At 50.8% G+C, this 19,997-nt stretch overlaps 1 protein-coding gene across 1 annotated transcript in view; it reads right to left on the bottom strand.

The window, feature by feature from the left end:
• The window catches only part of Nek6 (NIMA related kinase 6), a 77,817-nt gene extending 59,756 nt beyond the window's left edge, over positions 1 to 18,061 (bottom strand). The window contains exon 1 of the mRNA XM_059260220.1: positions 17,963 to 18,061. The gene's annotated coding sequence lies outside the window, so the exon portion shown is untranslated. The remainder of the gene's footprint in view (positions 1 to 17,962) is intronic.
• Between the last annotated feature and the right edge of the window lie 1,936 nt (positions 18,062 to 19,997).

Genomic DNA, 19,997 nt, shown 5'->3' with positions numbered 1-19,997 from the left:
TGGGAGGATGACATGCAGAAATCTGAATTCAGGGGAAATAACACATCCATGGCACTTTTTTCCCTGTGCTATGAGCTTTACATATTTTATCAGTTATTTTCACATGGTCCCCAGCAAGTTGGTAGGCGTGGGCCTTGCTTTTCACAGGAAAGCTATGAGCGAGACTGAGGATGCTGAGGTGAGGGGCCTCCCACCCAACACCCAGGGGAGGAGTGGCAACTCCTGCAGGGTGAGAGCAGCCTCAGGCATAAGCAGGCTTCGGGGCATTGGTTTTATCCAACCTGGGTAGGCCATGACCTACCCCAACCCCTAAGGTGCTCACACCTCTCCTTATGGACCATGAAGACTCCCAACACCTGAGACCCCTTACCTATACGGCCCCATCTCAGGTGGTCCCAGCTGCCTGACTGGTCACAAAACCTCTCACAGTTTCACCTGCTTAAGGCTACTGATTCTGGAAGGTAATGGCCCAGGGGCTTCCAGGGGAGACAGCTGAGGGCTTACAATGACTGTGTAGCTCTGGTAAATTACTCTACCTCTTTCAGCTGTGGGTTCACATTACAAACTGAGCGTCAGGCTGGTGAGATTGAATGGCGGAGGGGAAAAGTGACTGCTTCCTCAAGCTGTCTGTTCACTTCCACACACGTGCTATGGCATGCCCTCTGCCTCACACCCAAACACCACAAAATAAACAAATGCGAATTCAAGGTCAGCCAGGGATACAGATGAGGATCAGGAACAGATTGAACCACACAGCAAAACGTTATCCGCCCCTCCCCCCAAACGACGCATAACTAAATAATAAGCTGTTTGCAGATGAGAACCAACCAGTAGCATATGTAAAGCCCTGGCCTGTGTGTTGATAAAAAAGGAGTAATAGTAGTGAAGGGAGCTGTTGGAGTTTAAAGAAGGAAGTGTCAGGTGGAGGCCCCCTCTAGATGCACTCTAGGATACATATCACAGCCCCTTCAACTTGTCATTGGGATTTGTATCACTCTGCGATTTCAATTTCCCTCTCCCTGTGACTCCTGTGGGCACCTGACTCACCCAAATCCAAAGACAAGGAAAGTCTTTCACTGGCCCCATGCCTTTGGGCGGAAAAATCTCCTAAGATGCGGAGCAAATAAACTACAGAGAGGCATGGGTTCTACTCTGTAGACCCACTCAGCGCTCACAGGCTTCCCAGTTCACCCCTCCCTCCAGGCCAATTCTGTCCTCTACTGTCCCTTCAACCCTAATACCTGCAGTGCCCTGACCCCAGCTGCCACAGACCATGCCCTGGCTCCAACCCTTCCAATGGCCTGTCACCACAGCTGGAGCCCAACTCTGTCCTCTAAAGAATTCCCTTGCAGCAGATCTGTGAGTTCAAGGCCAGCCTGCTCTACAAAGTGAGTTCCAGGCCAGTCAGAGCTACACAGTGAGACCCTGTCTCAAAAACAGACATACAGACAAACAGAATCTCCTATAAATCTGGGCACAGTAGTGGTACCCCACAGTTGGAGACAGAGTTCCAGGCCAGCTAGGCTACACAGCAAGATCCTGTCTCAAGAAACAAACAAATCCACAGAAAGTGCCGGAGGCATCTGAGTTGCAGTATATTTCTGCAACAGAGCCAGGCTCTGTCTACCCGGCTTGCCTGTCTGCCCCCTAGGAAGCCCAGGCTTTGAACTCAGGGTCTGAGCCTCCACAGATTAGTTGCTTCCCTGGAAACCAGGCTTGAGACGCACAGCTCCTCCTGGGGACTGTCATGGAAGGCTGTACCAGGCTAGGGTCGGGATCACACAGGAAGTGGACTAGTCCTAGCCCTAGAAGGAAACCGTCCTCGGGCCTTGGAGGTTGTGGGCTGCACAAGCAGTGCCGGATTCAGTCCCACTCAATCCAGCTCAGAGCCAAATTCTGGAGACCAGCATGAGAGCCTAGAGCTCAGCAGAAAGAGGTGCAAGGGGGAGGGGCCTGACTCAAAATACCAATCTGTCACTGGTGGGTCTGAGCTCCATGGCCTCCATCTCCCAAGTCCCCCCTCGAGGTCCTATGAGTGGAGAGTGAGCATCAAAGGTGAGTGTTTATCCGGAGGCACTCACACAGGAGGCAGGACTGGTTTCAATACGTAGCCACTTAAACCTCATCCCTAGGAGCTTAAAATGCTTTTACAAATATTTACTGTAGAAGAATTCCACTTGATGGCTCTGAGGGACTGTGAAGCCTTCATCAATCCTTCCTTCTGGTAACTGTGTGGTAACCTTCTGGTAACTGGTAACTGTCCCCAGCTGTGTGCCTAGCTCCTCCTCCCTCTCCTGGAGTTAACTGTGTAGACACAGTATGACCAAGAACAATGGTGCCCCTAAGGTCAGAGCCCAGGGTAAGTGTCAGGCCCTCTCTTCCTTCTGGTGAACACAGCAGACATTACTAATCAATCCCAGTCTCCAAAGCTACCTTAGGGGGCTGGAGAGATGGCTCAGCGGTTAAGAGCACTGGCTGCTCTTCCAGAAGTCCTGAATTCAATTCCCAGCAACCACATGGTGGATCACAACCATCTGTAATGAGATCAGATGATCTCTTCTCTCTGACTCCCTCTTCTGTCATGCAGGCACTACACTCAAGTAGAGCACTTATATACATAAATCTTAAAAAAAAAAAAAAAAGCCACTTCAGCTGGGTATATTAGGCAGCCTCAATCTATCAGAGCTGGCACTAGGTGTGGCAACCATTGCTACTCTTGTAGTAAATGGGTATACAGGATGAAGGTAGAGTTCTCTAGTCTCTCCTTCACTCTCAAGGTCCCACACCCTAAAATCTTCTCAGGTCTGCAAACAGACATCGAGTTTAACATGGCCCTGGGTCAACACTGTCACAACAGTGAGCCTCAGATGCCAACTCACTTGCAAGAGGAAGCAGGGTTAGATGGGACAGGTTGGTGACAGTCAGATGGTGAGGTCTCTCTTTCTGAAGCCTCCAGGAAGAGTATTCCTAAGCTGAAAAATCAAGGTTCACAGCCAAATCTCCACTCAGAAACTGTGAAACTCCAGGCCAATGCTGTTCACTGGAAAATGGGCACAAAGATTCCCATACCCCAAGACTTACCCAAAGTGGCCAGTACCATGCAAAGGATGTAGGAGCACCCCATAAATGCTAGATTTCCTCCCTCTGCTCTCAGCAGGATCATATCTGTGCATAAGCCACCACATGCTCCGTCACTGTCCCTAAGGGTGCATGACCAGATGGCTCCCTTCTCTAAAGCCTGCAGTCCTTATCACCCTGGGAGTCTGTGCTGTGTGGGAGCTCTGTCCATGCTTGCTCTCTTTTTCTCTTTCACTCCACCTCTAAGCAAAACTGCTTGGCGGCCAATCCTGCCTCTGTCCCCAAGGCAGCTCCACAGGGCCCATCTTGTCCTGCAGAAGTGATGGCAGTAATTCTGTTAATGGGAAGCAAGATGAATGGTGCTCTGTGCCCAGAGTGTATGAGACACGATGGAATGGGGGGCTGGGGGAGGAGAGTGTGGCTGGAGCTCACCCTCCTTTGGGGCCTTATTAGGTCTTGAAAGTGCCACTGAACACGCTAAAACCTGCTTTTGCCAGCAGAAGTCTCATTTCACAAATATACAACAATAACAAAACAAAACAAAACAAAACAAAAAACCCAACCCTGTGAATGGTAAGCAAACCCTGAAGTCTTGGCTCCCAGGCTGCAGCAAGGCGACAAGCCGCTCCGTCTTTCATCTCCGACTCCTGCTTTAAATAAGTGTCTAAATGCCAGCTCCCCATTTTGTGAATCTCCAACACAGCTTCCTCGGCTGTTTTAGGCCCATTTGCCAATGATGGGATGGGACGGCTCTGAAGATGATTTCTTCTAAAAGGCTTGTCTGTTCCAAATGCCATAAAGCCCTAGTGTACCCTGGCTGACAGCCCCAGGAGGGATCTGACACAGGCCCCTCGCCATCACAAACACATATACAGAATGCTGTCATTCACTTGCCCCAGCAATAGGTAGCATTTCGAAGGTGTTCTGCAGTGGCATGGGTGTCCTTTTCCACAGTTATGCAAAGAGCTTGCTCCATACACCCACCCTCTCAGTTTGGAAACAAGCCACTGAGGTGTCTATCAGGCTTCAGTTGCCAAATGAAGTCAAGGTAGAAGGTGATGCTGGTGCAGAGGTACTGTGAGACAGACCAGCAGGCAGACCTGAGTCAGCTGGGGCTGTGTGACTTCAGCAGTCTGAGGAACCCCTGGGCCTCAGCCTCCTTATCCCAGCACAAAGTTAACCCTGTCCTCCCAACAACCTTGCAACAAGGATCTAATACAACCCTGGCTCGTGAGGGATGTTCGCTTCTCAGCTCGCCCCTATTCTTTCTGACCGCACATTCCCATGACACGCACTGGCACAGGTGTGCAGAGGTTAGAGAGGAAGGTTGGAGGCCCAAGGCCTGGGTTCAAATCTTGGCTTGGCTTGGATGAGGCTCTACTGTGTGGCACTGAGCAAATGACCCAGCCATACTCAGCTTCCCATTCTTGTCTGTAAAATGGAACTAAGTGCACCTGCTTCAAGTCACAACTAGGATTCAGTGTGACGACCTGGCCAGCCCAGCCCAGGGCCAGTGGCCCTTAGTCTTGGCAGAGGGTAAGAATATTTCCACACTCCCTGCCACCCTTCAGGGAAGAGAAAGGCCTGAGGGCATTATAACCCCACAGGCTGGGGAATCCCATCAGTCCCAAACACAGCCAGCCTATCTTTCCCTTTCAGAACTCCCCCACCCCCCCAAGGACAGTAACATGACTCCTTACACCAACTCCTTGAAGGCAGGGACTTTGTCCCCATGACTCATGAGTGTCTTTGAACAGTGCAAAAGAGCACTGCTCATTCAGGTAAATGAATGACTAAATGAGGAAGGAGATGGGGTGGGGGTGGGGGGCTGAGTGACCTCCTACATGTCCCAGGGCAACATGAGCATCACAGGTGCCACCAAGCTCTAGTCTAGTGGCGGTGGTGCTCTTCCCAAGCAAGTGGGTCGCTAACTTGGTCATTTGATTGCTGCTTCATACCGCCTATCAACACAGTAAGTCATGGTCCTGCCAACTGCCTGGCATGGAGCTGAGGGCTAAATACAAAAAACGGAAACTCTATCACCACTGGCTTCGTAAACAAGGAAATGCAGGCACCCTGGGAGGAGGTGATAGCCCAGGAGCTGCTGTGGGCAAAGTGGGGACACGTGGTTTACACCAGCCTTGTCCAAACCGACTGCCCACCTCCTCCCTCTCTGGGCAGGGACGGCTGTAGATCTGGCTGAGTCTTGCCTGACTGAAGCTGAGCTTGGCCCTGGGATCTGCTCCCTGTCAGGAGCCAGAGATAGGAGCTCAGAAGCAAAACCAAAGAAGCAGAGGCACGAGTCCCATCCCCCACTCACACAGCAGACTGCAGGGACGGAGGCCATGCAGAGTAACTGTGGGGTGTATGTTTGAGGGCATGAAGTCCTGGGGTTGGTTTATAGCTTTGGCACAAGCCTTCCTACTGATACTGAGCCTCAGTTGTCCTAATCTGAAAGATGGAGCCAGCACAGCATGATCAGGAGTAGTAATTAATGAAGGCAAACCATACACAGCACCTGTCTGGGTCCCAGGCACACTGTTGCATAGTTGGTACTATGGAAGCTTTATTTCTGTCCCCCAGAATCTCTCACACACATCCATTCAAGATGCCAAACTTCCGTTCCCCCGGTTGCCTGCTCTCAGCTCCTTTGACTGCAGAGCTAGGAACATGCCCATGTTAGCAGAGGCATCAAATCTCTCCTCCTAATGTCTTGGGGTCTCTAGGGCATCACTCGCTTGGTGCTCTTCCCAAGCGAGTGGGTCAGTAACGCGGCTGTTTGATTGCTAACTCTTGACACTCAAGGACAGGAAAGCTGACAGGATGGATGCAATTACATCCAGCCATGGTGTGATAGGTTGGCTCTATGGTATGTCTGGCAAAAAAGGCCCAGAGGAGAGAGACCTACTGGCTGAGTGGCAGTGGTCATCCAGGGGATCAGTGGTCTGCATGCATAGATCATTTCCTCTAAATGAACTGGCCCCCACAACCCCACACAGAGAACTGACCCGGAGACCTTCTTGTTTTGAAATCTGATTGTGTGTAAGAGGGACACTGTTGTGAAACTAGCATGGTCAATCAATCCTGTCCCCATAAGGGAGCCAATTGTGTGTGCCATATCCTGAGTTCATGTTGGCATTCTTGTTACCTTTGATATCTGGGAGAACCCTGGAGCAGGTATGGGCTTTTGGACCTGCAGTACATATTGGTCCTGCCACCCCAGGACAGGTGCCCAGTGTTGCCCTCATGCCAATCCCTGTCACCCATGGCAGAATGGAAGGTAGACCCCACATGGAATGACAGGGTGGGATCCTCTGAGGGTCTGCACTCACCCTGAGTTCCTATGCCCAAGAAGTAAACTCTGCAAAAAAATCATGACAGGTAGGGAGAGTAAATACCAAAGAAAGGAAAAGCCAGTTTTCTGATTCTTGTTGTTTTTTCAGGGTTGGGGGTGGGCTTGAAACAGGTCCTCATGTATCCTAGGCTGTCCCCAACTTGCTATGTAGCCAGTGATGACCCTGAAATTCTGATCCTCCTGCCTCCACCTCCTGAATATTGCAACTACAGGTGCATATTGCCTGAGGACAGAACCTTGTGCGTGCTAGACAGGCACTCTGCCGACAGTCACATCCCAGCCCCTCCCTCCTTGATGATTTCTGAACAAAGGGGTCTGCGTTTCAATTTTACACTGGGCCTCACAAATTACACAGCCACCCTCACTCTCCATTTATATGACCATCACATGCCCCTTCTGGTTCCAGGGGCCTTAAGAGTACTCCAAAGTCCTCGCAGAAGTGGAAGGCCCTACTGGGTCTGAGACTGTCGCCTCCAAGAAGATGCTGGGGGTCGTTTGTTGAACTTCAGTTGGCTGTTTATGTGCCCTGTGCTAAGGTGACAACCTTGAGACTTATGTTCTCAGGGAACTTCCTAGACAGTGAATGGTTAAGAGAACAAGCTATCAGGACGGGTTACTCATGTGAATATCCAACAGATGTCACCAGGGAATGGTCTCACTGGCTGGCCTGTTCAGGTGGCTCCCTGAGCAGGAAGAGATAACAAGGCTGGCCCTCAGAGGTGAGCAGGAAGTGAGGACCTGGCAACTTTCCTCACTGGCCAAAGCAAGGGCCGGGGACTAAGGACCCCAGGGGACAACATCTGCAGCGATCTCCTGTAATGACTGTAGAACCAAGAATGAAGAAAAATGCAAGAGTGAGATTCAGCACATCTGAGGATGTGTACTGGGCACACACACCCAACTATGGCAGCCCATCCTTGGTTGGATGCTCATGGTTTCAACTCCTGCCTGTCACTTTACAGACAGCCATCTCTTCCTGTGACTTGGAAAGTCCAACAAGCATGTAGCAAGGGGTCCTCCAGAGTAGTGGGTGGGGGCAGGTACAGTGGCAAGAGCTTACAGTGCAGCATCAGGCTTGTTCCTGGCTGTTTACCAGCTGCATGTCTGCCTCGAGCCTCAGTTTCCCATCTGTGACTGGACGTTATTAATCATCCCATCCTCCCAGGGGTACTGTGATGATGAAATAAAATGAAGTCACTGACAGGTACAGCACACAGCAAATGACCGATAAATGTCAGCCACTGCTACTGCCCCGCACCCCAGCGTCGCGTGACACATCTCAGAATGGAGAGAATATGCTCGCTCCTTTCTAGCATCTGCCATGACTCTGCTCCCAGGCGCCCCTCTCCCCCCATTGTTATGTCGCATCAGTCCATAAATATTTAAACAACATGTCATCAGATTATTATAACATATGATCCATAGCACTGATGTGCAGCAGTTCTGTGCATTTGGGCTTCATTTTCAGAATATCGAGACATAAAATATTTATGTATTTAGCCAACCACGAGATCTCACATTCTGTCTCAAAATGCTGGGTGGTGGCAAGACGCTGAACTGAGACGTGATGTGTGAAGGGGCGCCTTGTTCTCACATCGGTTCCTGGGGCATCTGGATTGTTTCTGGTTCATTCAGGGGACGTCATCACGTGGCCTGTGAATAGTGGCTAGCTTGGTTGATCATAGCAAGCGGAGAGCCAGGCCCCAGAGAACTCACCTAACCAGTGCATGCTGGAAGGTGGTCTACATGCCTGCATCTCTAAGAATGTGCACACAGTAAGAAGTGCATTTTTCCTACAGTGCCCACCAGGAAATGAACAGACTCACCCACAGCCCACAGCACCACCTGGGTGGCTGGCACACAGTAAAGATTCAGGGCCATTAGAATCCTGTTTCCTTCTAGCCTCAGGTCCCAGTCCCAGGTCAGGCACAAAGTAGAGTTGAGCCAATACAGCTGGATAAATAGCAATTGAAGAAACTGCCAGATAACATTGTGACCAGATTAAAGAATGATTATTAGATAATAAAGTCATATACAATAATGATACCCCATCTGTCAGTCTGATTTATACTGTGTAGGACCCTTAGGCCTGAGACATACAGGCTCTCCAGTAACCCCTGGGGAGTAGAAAAAGGGAATTTTTTCCTATGTAATTAAGTATCTTGATTGCTAACATTAACACATCACAGTGGCCATATGTGCAGGAATGTTTGGCAGTGTGTGATTTCAGAGACACTGCCCCATAAGCCATCAGAGTATCCAGGATCTCACATGCCAGGGGCTGAATGCTTCTCTAAGACTGCCTCTCCAGTCCCCAGCCAACAATAAAATACTCTAATACACCACTGCCCTTAAGAGACCAGGAAGGGGGGGTTGTCCTATGCCTAGCCTGCAGATGATCAAAGTCTGAGGATGTCGGATATAAAAAGTATGTATAAAGGACAGCTGTCAGATCAAGGTTCAGATATTTCCTCTGCACATTTCCTAGGAAGAGAGACAGAGGTCTGTGTCTGATTCTTTTGTTTCCCAAATGGCCAACTCCAGCCTGGACTGAACAGCACCATGAACCTGTCTGTTGGGAGACCCCAGTGCCAAGCCTAAGGGCAGCACAGCCCATCACCCCTCACAGAAAACCATGTGCCATGCTGTCACCACCAGGCTGGCTCCAAGAGCCACAGTCTCCACACCGTCCCCAGACTGTGCACAGACAGAACTCGAGTCTTCACGTTCTCGTGGACTAGCTGAGGAGGCTGGCATTGAGAGCAAACACAAAGGCCACTGGGATTCCTGCAGAAGAGGGACAAAGCAGCCCGAGCACACTCTGAGTCACCGCCAGCAAGTGTGTGCACGCTTGAGGTCCTGAGCAACCCGTTCAGGGACCCAGCAGACCCTGTAACCCTCGGGCAGGCTCCTGCCTCTGCTGTCCGCTACTATGTAGTGTTCAGGGGCGCTACTGTGTAGACACCCACGAGGCCAAACGAACAAGAGATTTGCTTCCTCTTCTAAGGCCAAGTTCCTCACTTTTCAGGTTGGGGCAGAATTGGGGATCATTCCCCTGGAGGTGGGGGTCTCTAGAACTTGCTTAGGAAATTTAACTCTTTCCCCTTCTCAAAGCCACCTCACAAAGAACACTCCCTCTAAACAACAAAGGTACTTGACAGAAAACACAGTTTGAGGTTGGGAGTGTAGCTGTCGTGGCATGTACAGGAGACCTGGGTGCAATTCCCAGCATCCCCAACAAAATTAAAAAGCAGCTTTGAGGTGCATATACCCCAAGCCCTCCTATACAGACATTCAGCAAAGAACCATAGGAAGGAAGCCCCATAACTCAGCTGTTCCGGTAGGTTGAGTATCTCTTATCTGAAATGCGTGAGACCAGGAAAGTTTCAGATTTTACTTATTTATTTATTAGGTGTATGGACTTTTTTGCTTGCATAAATGTCTGTGTACCAATGGCATGCCTGGTACCAATGAAAGTCAGAAGAGGGGATCAGATCCCCTGGAACTGGAGTCACACATGGTTATAAACTGACATGTGTGTGCTGGGAATTGAACCTGGGTCCTCTGGAAGAGTGAGCAGCAAGTACTCTTAACCACTGAGCCATCTCTCCAGCCCCTTGTTTCAGATTTTAGAATTAACTGAATTTGGGAATATTGCATAGACTTTACCAACTGAATAACCCTAACCTGAAAATCTGAAATGCCCCCAAATCTGAAATATTTAAACACCATGTCACCAGGCTGGTGCACAGAAATATTCTGATAATTGTGCTCTTACTGTGTGCCAGGTTCTGAGAACACAGCTGTGGCCACACACCAAGTCTTGCCCTATGGAATGACACTCTCATCTGGAAGAAATAGACAACTGATACCCTATGCCCTCAGCACAGGACCATGGTACATGCTGTTTCTTCCAGCTGCTCGGAAGGCTAGAATTGGCTACCCTCTCCCGGCTCACACAGTAGGCACTTCCAGAGGGTAGCAACTGTCCCCTGACTGTACAATGCCCTCTGCTGTGGTTTTCCTCACAGCACTCATGTTGAGAAAACCAGCTACCCTGAAGCCTGGTTGTTTCTTCATCCCTAACGTGGGCATACGAGTACTCGAGTTGTTACTAAGTGTAAAAGTTGGCCTAGGCCATGACACACAGCAGACCCCTGGCACAGGGAAGCCTCTGACAGGATGGATGGTGAGGCTGGAGGAAGTTCCTCGTTGCATATTTTCCCAGGTCAGCCTGTAGCTCTGGAAACCTTATCCCACAGCCTCTGTGGTCCACTTGCCCTCACCATGGCCCTTTGAGGCCTCAGCAGAACTTCTTAATCTCCCAGCCACAATGCTACTCACTCTCCCAACTCCTCCTGCTTCCAAGAGTGAGGCCCATCAGATCCCTCCTAGAGAACATTCACAAACTCCTACACAGTTCTGAGCCTGCCTCCTGCAGTGAGGACAAAAGGGGTGCTGCCCCGAGGAGGGGGCTGAGGCCATAAGGGGGCTCTGTGCAAGCCCTACCTACCCCCAAGGCCTCTTTTTAAAAAAAAAATGGGGGAGGGGGTTGGAGAGATGGTTCAGAGGTTAACACTGGGTGCTTTTCCAGAGGACCCGGGTTCAATTTCCAGCACCCACGTGGCAGCTCACACCTGCCTGTAACTCTAGTTCCAGGGGATCTGACACCCTCCTACAGACATACATGCAGGCAAAACATCAATGCACATAAAATAAAATAGATAAATCATTATTATTATTATTATTTTGTAATTTGCCAGGCACAGTAACACATGCCTTTAAACCCAGCACTCGGGAGGTAGAAGCAGGAAAATATCTGAGCCTGGTCTACAAAGTGAGTTTCAGGACAGCCAGAGCTATCCATTGAGATCTCAAAAGAAATTTAAATTTATTTTTATTTATAAGTATGTTTGTGCCTGCTTGTCTGTATGTGCACTATGCACATGCAGGTGCCCAAAGAGGGCCAGAAGAAGGCATCTGATCCCCTGGAACTAGAGTTACAGGACGCTATGGGCTGTCAGATATGTGTTCTGGGAACTGAACCTGGGTCCTCTTCAAGAGCAAGTGCCCTACACCACACCATCTCTCAGGATGTTTCTTGAATGAGCAGATGGGTGTGCCACATGCTAGACAACACAAGTATCTCCAGTTCTGAGACCAGAATACACTCAGCCTGCTCCAGACTGCAGGTGCTCTGCTTTACCCGCAAGCTCAGGCCCAGAAGCCATGATGCATGGCTTGAAAGCTGTGAGAGTAATGTGACAAAAGCCACGGGACGGCTCTGTAGGATCTCAGGCTGGGCATGCTCTCTGCCCTTCATTGTCCCTATCTATAAATGGGGCAGGAGAGGGGGCATTTTGTCTTTAGTAACAGAATCCCTTCTGGTTTTGTTTTCCTTCATATAAAATTAACCTTTGTGGGAGTGTGTGGTGCTGGGGATCCAACCCAGGCTTCACGCATGCCAGTGTAAGTGTTCTATCATTAAACTATACCCAAATTAACCATTTTAAAGTGGCATCTGGTACATTCATAATGTTGCACAGCCAAGTTGCTACCTAGTTCCAAAACATTTTATCACCCCAAAAGGAAGCCCTGCACTCATCACACCCTTACTCCTCATCCCCCCTCCTCCCAGATGTAGGGACTGCAATCTGCTTCCACACCACAGGCTCTCTGGCCTGAGCAGGTGTCTAGGTTAAACAGCCACAGGTCACAGGAAGGCAGAGTGGTTTGCTTCTCCTCTCTGAGCTCACGCCCCTCATCCTCAGCCCAATTTCAGACACGGCTCCCACCGCAGGCTCCTTTCTTTTCAGTATCCATATCCTAAAGTCAGTCCGGTGTGTGAGAAGTCGGAGCCGTCGCCAGATGCATCCAGCCCACCTGACAGACAAGTGGGGGAGGCCGGGCTGAGGGTAGGAGAATGGTTCTCCCCACAGGCGTCTGTCCTCACTTTCCCTCACAAGCCTGGTGGGCTTCAGGTGTGAGGAAGCTCCTGAGGAGGGACAGCCATGGTGGGAGTCAGGGTCTTTTCCGCCTTTAGAGAGAGCCAATCTAGCAGAGCCTCAAATGGCCCAGGAAGATTCCCATAACACATGTGGTCTCCCTCAGGTCCAGTGACCCTTACTTAGTGCGGACAGGGAGTCCTCGATGAGGACTCTGGTCCTGCTGGGGTCTGTGATGGCCACTCCTATCAGCACAGATCTCTGCTGGGGCACACTATATAAATAATTAACAAAACATCTGCCTTACTTCATAATACTCCTGTGGTGTTTTAGGACACCGCTCTTGGACCTTCAGAGACTTTCCAACTTCCTACCCAAACTGAGGGGCTCACTGTCTTGCCTTGTGGTGAGTAGGTGGGAAGAAAGCAAACACAGATCTCCAAACATTTTCTTGAGATGCCAGGAGGGCCACTCCAGCACTGAAATCCGGCTTCTCGCCAAGCTGCTGCTGTCTACTACGCCCGGCAAATTCTTTGTTTTTAAATTGTATGTGTCTGGATGTTTTGCCTCATGTATGTCTGCACCATGCCTGGCCTTTGGAGGCCAGAAGAGGGAGGCATCAGATCCCCTGAAACTGGAGTTATGGCCGGTTATAAGCTGTCATGTGGGTGCTGGAGATGGAACCCAAGTCCTTTGGAAGAGCAGCCCATGCTGTTAACCACTCCTCTCTCCAGCCCCAACGCTCACATTCTTAATTGGATTATGACTATCTTACCCTTTCAGGGCCTCAGTTTCCACCCTGTAAAGTGCACAATTGGACAGCTTCCAATCCTCAAAGTCTACCCTGAGTAGCCTCCAGTGTCACCTCCACCCTATGCTCTGGTGAGCTGCTCTGCTTGGCACTGTGAGCCACTGTAACCGGTCACCAGAAAGGCACCATGTCCCCTTGCAGATTCTTTCCCAGGAATCCCCAGCTTAAGAGGCTGAAGGACAGATGTTAGAAAAAGGGTCCTGAACAATTCCAACTCTGTCTGCCACCTGCACTGAGAGTGCAGTGTGAAAGGCAGCACCCCAGGAGCTTCTCCAATGACGGGGGGGCCCGGTGGATGGTGGCGACACACACCTTTAACCACTCCCACCAGCACCACCACCCTGCACCTGGGAGGCAAAGGTGGATGGATCTGTGTGTTCGAGGCCAGCCTGGTCTACAGAGTGAATTCCAGGACAGCCAGGGCTGCACAGAGAAACCCTGTCTTGAAAAACAAAACAGAACAAAACAAAGCAAAAGAATCTCTTTCTCAAGGGCCACCCTGATTTTGAAGTGTGAGGGTTAAACAATTTGGGGAAAAGGCAGGCGCCTCAGGCTTCCCACAGTAACGACCCGCCCCCTCCCTGTCGGCATTCCTTCACACTCGGTGGAATTCCTACACAAAGCCCCCTTTTTCTTTCCTATGAGGTCACCTTCACACAGAAGTCTAAGAGAGAAAGAACAGTTCCATGTGGGTCAAAGCCTTTGGAACTGAATGCATTTCAGACCCAGTGGCCACCCACCTGCAATCTCACAGCCCCTCAGGGCCCAGCTCCAGGGGTAGGGACCTAGGGGTTTAGGGGGTGTTGTGATTTGGCCCAGCACAGTCCAAGAAACCTGCCTAGGCGACTAGTTTCTCAGGAGCCAGACCATGTGAGAAGTCGCCTACGTGTGTGTGTGTGTGTGTGTGTGTGTGTGTGTGTGTGTGTATGTGTGTGTGTGTGTGTGTAGGGGGGGAGTGTCAAGAATTGGAGACAAGTGTCCCCTGTATATATGGGTCTGTATTCACATAGCAAATCCTGCTGGAGTGACAGATGTCAAAATGCCAGATCACACTTTCAAGTTCAAGTTCCCAAGATTAACGTCACAGGAAATCACACCACTAACGGATGTGCCCCAATATTACTTCTTTCTGGACCTTGGGTCTAAGAAGGCTACAGGTTTGGTCTGAAAATGGATTGTGTATATGTCACCAAATTCAGACAGGAACGGGGGGAGGTTGTTGGGGGGAGCAGTTTCTACTAACATTTTCAAAAAAAGAAAAAAGAAAAGAGCCAGGTGATGGTGGCACATGCTTTTAATCCCAGCAGTTGAGAGTCAGAGGCAGGTGGATCTCTGAGTTCAAGGCCAGCCTGGTCTACAGAGGGAGTTCCAGAGAAACTCTGTCTCAAAAAAACCAAAGAGAGAGAGAAAGAAAGAGAGAGAAAGAGAGAGAGAGAGAGAGAGAGAGAGAGAGAGAGAGAGAGAGAGAGAGAGAGAGAAAGAGAAGGAAGATGACATTGGTATTGCCTGGTGACAGAACTGAGAACATAGTACATCATCCACTGCCTGCTCAAAAACTTCAAAACCCTTTACAGACACCCAACCATCCTAAATAATACCTTGTTCCACAATCTCCCTGTCCCTCAGAGCCCCAGTCCAAAGGACTAGCAAAAAGGTATGTGCACTTTGCTGCCTATGATGACATCAGCAAAAACTAAATTAAATAGAAACAAGGCCTATTTTACCTCTGCAAATCACAGGCCAGATGGAGAGAAATCCACCAATGCCAGAACCGAGGCTGAGCCCTCCCATAAGATGTATTATTTCACACCTTACGTTAAGGCATCACATTGCAAAGCACTTTGCAAATGTTCATCAATTTGCAGACATTCTTGGAAGGGGAAGAGATAAGTTTTAATGCTGGAGGACACAGAGCTGGGCAGGCACAGCCCAAACCACACAGGTCCTTACACACACAGTCCTCCTGCCAAACATCAGAAACGGAAGTGAATGAGGAAGTGACCGCAGACCCAGTTCTGAATGACAGGTGACAAGCAGCCTTTTTAAAAATGATCATGTCAGATATTCAGAATGAGAGCGAGGCCCTGAGGCAGTTCACTCCCCATCTCCCTACAAGGTCGGAGGGCCGGGCTCTTCCTAGGGCAGAGTCCAGCTTTGTCTGCAATAAGGACTTAGAGGTACCAACCTGAATCTAGGCTGTTTATTTATTTAATTTATTTATTTACATGATGGTGTCTTATCTAATCCTGGGTAACCTGGTACTTGCTATGTAAGTCAAGGCTGGCCTAGAACTCAAAGCAATCCTTCTGCCTCAGCCTCTCATTGTGCTGGGATTACAGGCATGAGCCACCACACCTGGCCCTAACCCCATCTAATCTTGAATGGTTCACCAAGCCCTCCACCCTCACCTCCTTTTCTGGTTCAGCCTGAGAAGAGGAGGGAAATATTATTCCCCTTTTGACAATGGTCTGTCCACCTCTGGCACTTGGAAAGACTAGTCCCTTCACCCTGGTGGCTCGGTGGCCTTTGGGAAGATCTCTCCTAGCATGCTGGAACCCAGCAGGAAAGAGCAAACACAATAAAGGTAGCCTGTGTGCCTTCAAGTTAAGAAGGCTGGTCCCAGAATCGGAGATATGAGTTTAAATCCTGACTTCATCATTTACCAGCTTATCCATTTACCTGGATATTGACTTTGCAAGTACAGGGGAAGACTACAGACTCGGCCCAGACAAGCCTGGGTTCAAATCCCGGGTCTACTGCATACTCTACAGTCTCTCTCTGTCTTGGGCACCATGGCAGTCCTCACCTGACAGTGTTGTTGAGCATACGGGAGGAAATAACTTCCCATTTTGTGCACCAAGCCCAGCACAGGGCATATCCTCAACAATGGGATACACCAGTCATGGCACCACTTTCCAAACACTATGCCAGCCAGTTCATCTCTCCTAGTGTCCGTCTTCTCATCTGTATAATAGAGACAACAACCTCTGACTTACGGTGAGCCCTAACTGAGTACCTGAGTGTTCAAGTCCTCAGGGCCCAGGCTGTGCACCTTAGGAAGTGAATGTCAAGTCCTGGGCCCAATGGAAAGAGGAAGGACCTCAAAGGCAGGCACGTGGCTCAGGTTTTGGTTGCCTCCTCTCGGCTGGCCCAGGGACACATGCTTGATCTCTGTATGATTCAGATTCCTTGTGCACAAAACCAAAAACAGAGTGGGATACCAGGAGAGTTAAGGACCCCAGAACCATTCTCAGCACACAGTAGGTATTCCATAAATGATTCAACCCCATTTCCCTCCTCCTTCCTCACTCCACATGCCACCTGGGAAGGCCAGACTCCATTTCAATAAACAGCTCTAAATCCTAACCACTGCTTAAGTCTGAGACTTGAGTTCTCAGAGATAGCAAAATGACTTTTTAAGTCACTTCCAAAGCAGGCCGGGCTCAGAGTCTCAAACCACGGGGACCATTTTAAATCCCAGGCCTTTTCTTCTGGGAAGTTAGGCAAGAACCTTCCCAAATGTTTGCTGTGGGGCCCTCTGCCAGGGAGTGACTCACTCCTCCGCTCCCCACACGCATATTTTATTTGGGGGTGGGGGATCCAGGGAAAGTCTGGCCCTGATGGGGGAGGGGAACAGTTCCAACACATCCAGAAGGTGGGGATTTTTTTTTTTTTTTTCCAGTTTTCAGGACAAAGAGGAAAAAAGAACACGGGTCTTTTTTTGGTTTCCTTCCAGGTTTTGTCCGCTGAAAGACGATGTCCAAAGTTCACTGCTGTCGGAGTCAGGCACCCATTCAATGAAATTCTTCTCCCGTTAGCAACAGGGATTTTTTATGTGCCCCTTTACACACACCAGACTCCTGTAAGGACATTTTCTCTTCAGAGAGTCAAGCTGCATTTTGCCAGTGGAGAGAAGTTCGGACAAAAAAACTTTCTAAAGTTTGCTTTAAAGCACTTACAACTTTCAACTGAGATTTTCAACACACACAGACTGTCAGTCAAAACCGCAAGGACAGCCCTTAGAGGATGTGCCCCAAGCATGCTGTCACCCATTTGTTACCGTCTCCGGGGCTCAGATAAATCAGGGGAATATGATTAACTTAGAGGGTCAGGCAGAGAGGGCAATTATCTGGGGCCCTGGGTCTCCCTAGGGCCTAACCCCTAGGTATGGGGGCAGAGTCCAAATCTGGCCTAGCTAGAAACAGTCACGAACAAAGCCGGGGAACTCAGACATATTTTGAAAACCTCAATTCAAGTTCAGCGCAGCCCGCTCCCCAGCCTGCGTGGCCATGCAGAGTGTTGCCAAAGCTGGGCTGAGCGGCTTCCACTGGACTCAGACCCTGGGGATCTGTGGGTCTGTCCCTAAGCCCCAGGCTCACAGAATCCGGCCCAGGGTCAGCCGTCACATCACTCACACTGGCATACAGTGTAGGGTGCTCAGCCCGGATCTTAAACACGTGTGACCACACTTACTCGGGAACGTTCAGACACGTGGGCACATGTACTCCCTGGCACCCAAGGTAAACGATCGATAAACGGATAAGCGGGAGCATAGCCCGTTCACCCGCACTGGTCCACCCTAAACTTACCCGGGGCCCCCCGATGTGCACACGCACGCACTCCCGCGCAGCGAGGCGGATGGAGCCCAGCCGAGGGACGCCTCGGCCTCCAGCGGGCGTCCCCGCCGCCTCCCCGGGCACGCGCGCGCGCCCACCGCCTCGGGCACAGCCCCACGCCCTGGCCCGAGCCCCTTGCGGGCCCCAGGCCACTCACCGGCGCCGGTGTCTCTCTCGGCGGCGGGCGGAGCGCTGGTCGCACGCGAGTTGGCGGCGCTGCGGCCGCAGCTAGTCTACCGGGTTCGGCCGCCGCTTCTGCGCGCGTCCGCGCGCCCGCCCCTCCCCGCAGCGGGGCCGCGCCGCCCCCTGCGCCCGTGCGCGCGGCCGCCACGCAGGCTAAGGGGGCGCCGGGGGCGCGCTCCCAGCCTGGGCTCTTAACCGTCCAGCCCAGGTGGGAAGACTGAGGCCCAGACTCCAAGTCCTGGTCACTGAACCCCTCTACGAGGGCTCTAGACTCTAGAGATGCAGGTTCGCACGGTAGCCAACCCATGGACTCTTCCCCGTGCCCATGGGGTCCCCATCAGCTGACATTGCTCTATCACAGCTCTAGCCCTACTGAAATTGACCCATCCAGAGACTGGAGTTGGAGATGAAGTTCACTAGGAAGAGTGCTTTCCTAATCTCAGCATCTGTAACCCCAGCACTAGGAACGTTAGAAGTTCAAGGTCATTCTTGGCTTTATAGCAAATTCCAGGCCAGCGTGGACTACATGAGACACTGTCTAAAAAATAGTGCTCACTGTGTGCAATAGTACAAATAGTGCTCAATACAGGTACAGAAGTAGGCTCCAAGGGTGGATCCAAGTCCCTGCCCCCAAAGCACCAGTGTCTCCGCCTGATACTGCCTCCCTGGGACTCCAGGCCAGCCAGGTCAATGTGCAAAAGGTTCCGGAAGGAGTCAATGATTCCACTGGGGACCATTCGAATAGCCCGGTGGGAACCTGAGTTTTATCCTCCAGACCCACGTGGTGGAAGAAAAGAACTGACTCCAGCAAACTGTCTCTGACCTCCACACATCTTTCACATACATGCACGTTGTATGGCCTGTGTTTAAAAAACGAAAAGTCTTAATCATGAATACTTAACAGCCACACTAGGATGTCCAAGCTTCTCTGGGGAGCAAATAAGGGGACTTCCACATCCCCTCAAGAGGGGATGCTCCTGGCTGGGACAGGAGTTACTGCTTCTAACCAGACTGTGTATCCCAGATCACACGCCAGCTGTCCATTATTGGCTGCACTGGCTGGGCACGGGGTGGCATCCTGCTGAGTGTACTTTAGCAACCTACTCTTCCACAGCCATCAGGCCACAGCCTGTGGGGAGGAAAGGTCTCACTGCTGGCCCCTCTGCCTGAGTCCAGCCCCTGTGAGGGAGGTGTCATGCCACCCTTGTGTCCATTTCTTTTTTTGGGGGGGGGGGGGAGGGTGAGACAGGGTTTCTCTGTGTAGCTTTGTGCCTGTCCTGGAACTCACTTGGTAGCCCAGGCTGGCCTGGAACTCACAGAGATCTGTCTGGCTCTGCCTCCCGAGAGCTGGGATTAAAGGTGTGCGCCACCACCGCCGTGTCCATTTCTTATATGGCATTGATGAGACTTGTTCCCAAAGTCCCCCAGGTGGTGAGTGTTGAACTGGAAGCAAATGACAGATGTCTGGCTTCAGCACCTTATTGCTAGGCAACCTGGCTCTAAGATGCTGGTGTAAGAAAGGTGTGGTCACCAGCCCAGAGCATCGAGGCTGGTCACTGTTCCTGGAGCACAGAACTGACTCTAGCAAGTTGTCTCTGACTTCCACATACACATTGTGAATTGTGGCATGTTGTAGATAGGAAACTGAGGCTCAGAGAGGTCAAGCAAAAGGTCCTAGGTCACACAGCCAGTGATGATCCTTAGAGGTCTGGCTATAAGCAAGCTGTCCATGGCTGAGTGTTAAGAGAATCTGAGGCCCAGTCCACAGACCTCCACACGCTCCCAGTGACGTGAACGGGGCGGGGGGGGGGGGGGGCGCAGCTTACATAAGGTTTCTGCTGTCTTAAGGGGCAGGTGGGCAACCTTCTCCTATTTCCTTCTCATTGGCTGTGGACCAGCCAGCTGAGTTGCAGAAGCTACTGACATGCTCCGAGCCCTTCACCATCCCTGCAGCACCCGTCCCTCAGGGTAGGGGAAGAGGGAAAGGTACACGGGACCTCAGCCCCAGA

The sequence above is a fragment of the Peromyscus eremicus genome, chromosome 4 (genome assembly GCF_949786415.1).
Source record: "Peromyscus eremicus chromosome 4, PerEre_H2_v1, whole genome shotgun sequence".
In the NCBI taxonomy this organism is placed as follows: Eukaryota; Metazoa; Chordata; class Mammalia; order Rodentia; family Cricetidae; genus Peromyscus; species Peromyscus eremicus.
The sequence above is the reverse complement of the archived record's forward strand: the minus strand, read 5'-3'. Positions and strand labels throughout refer to the sequence as shown.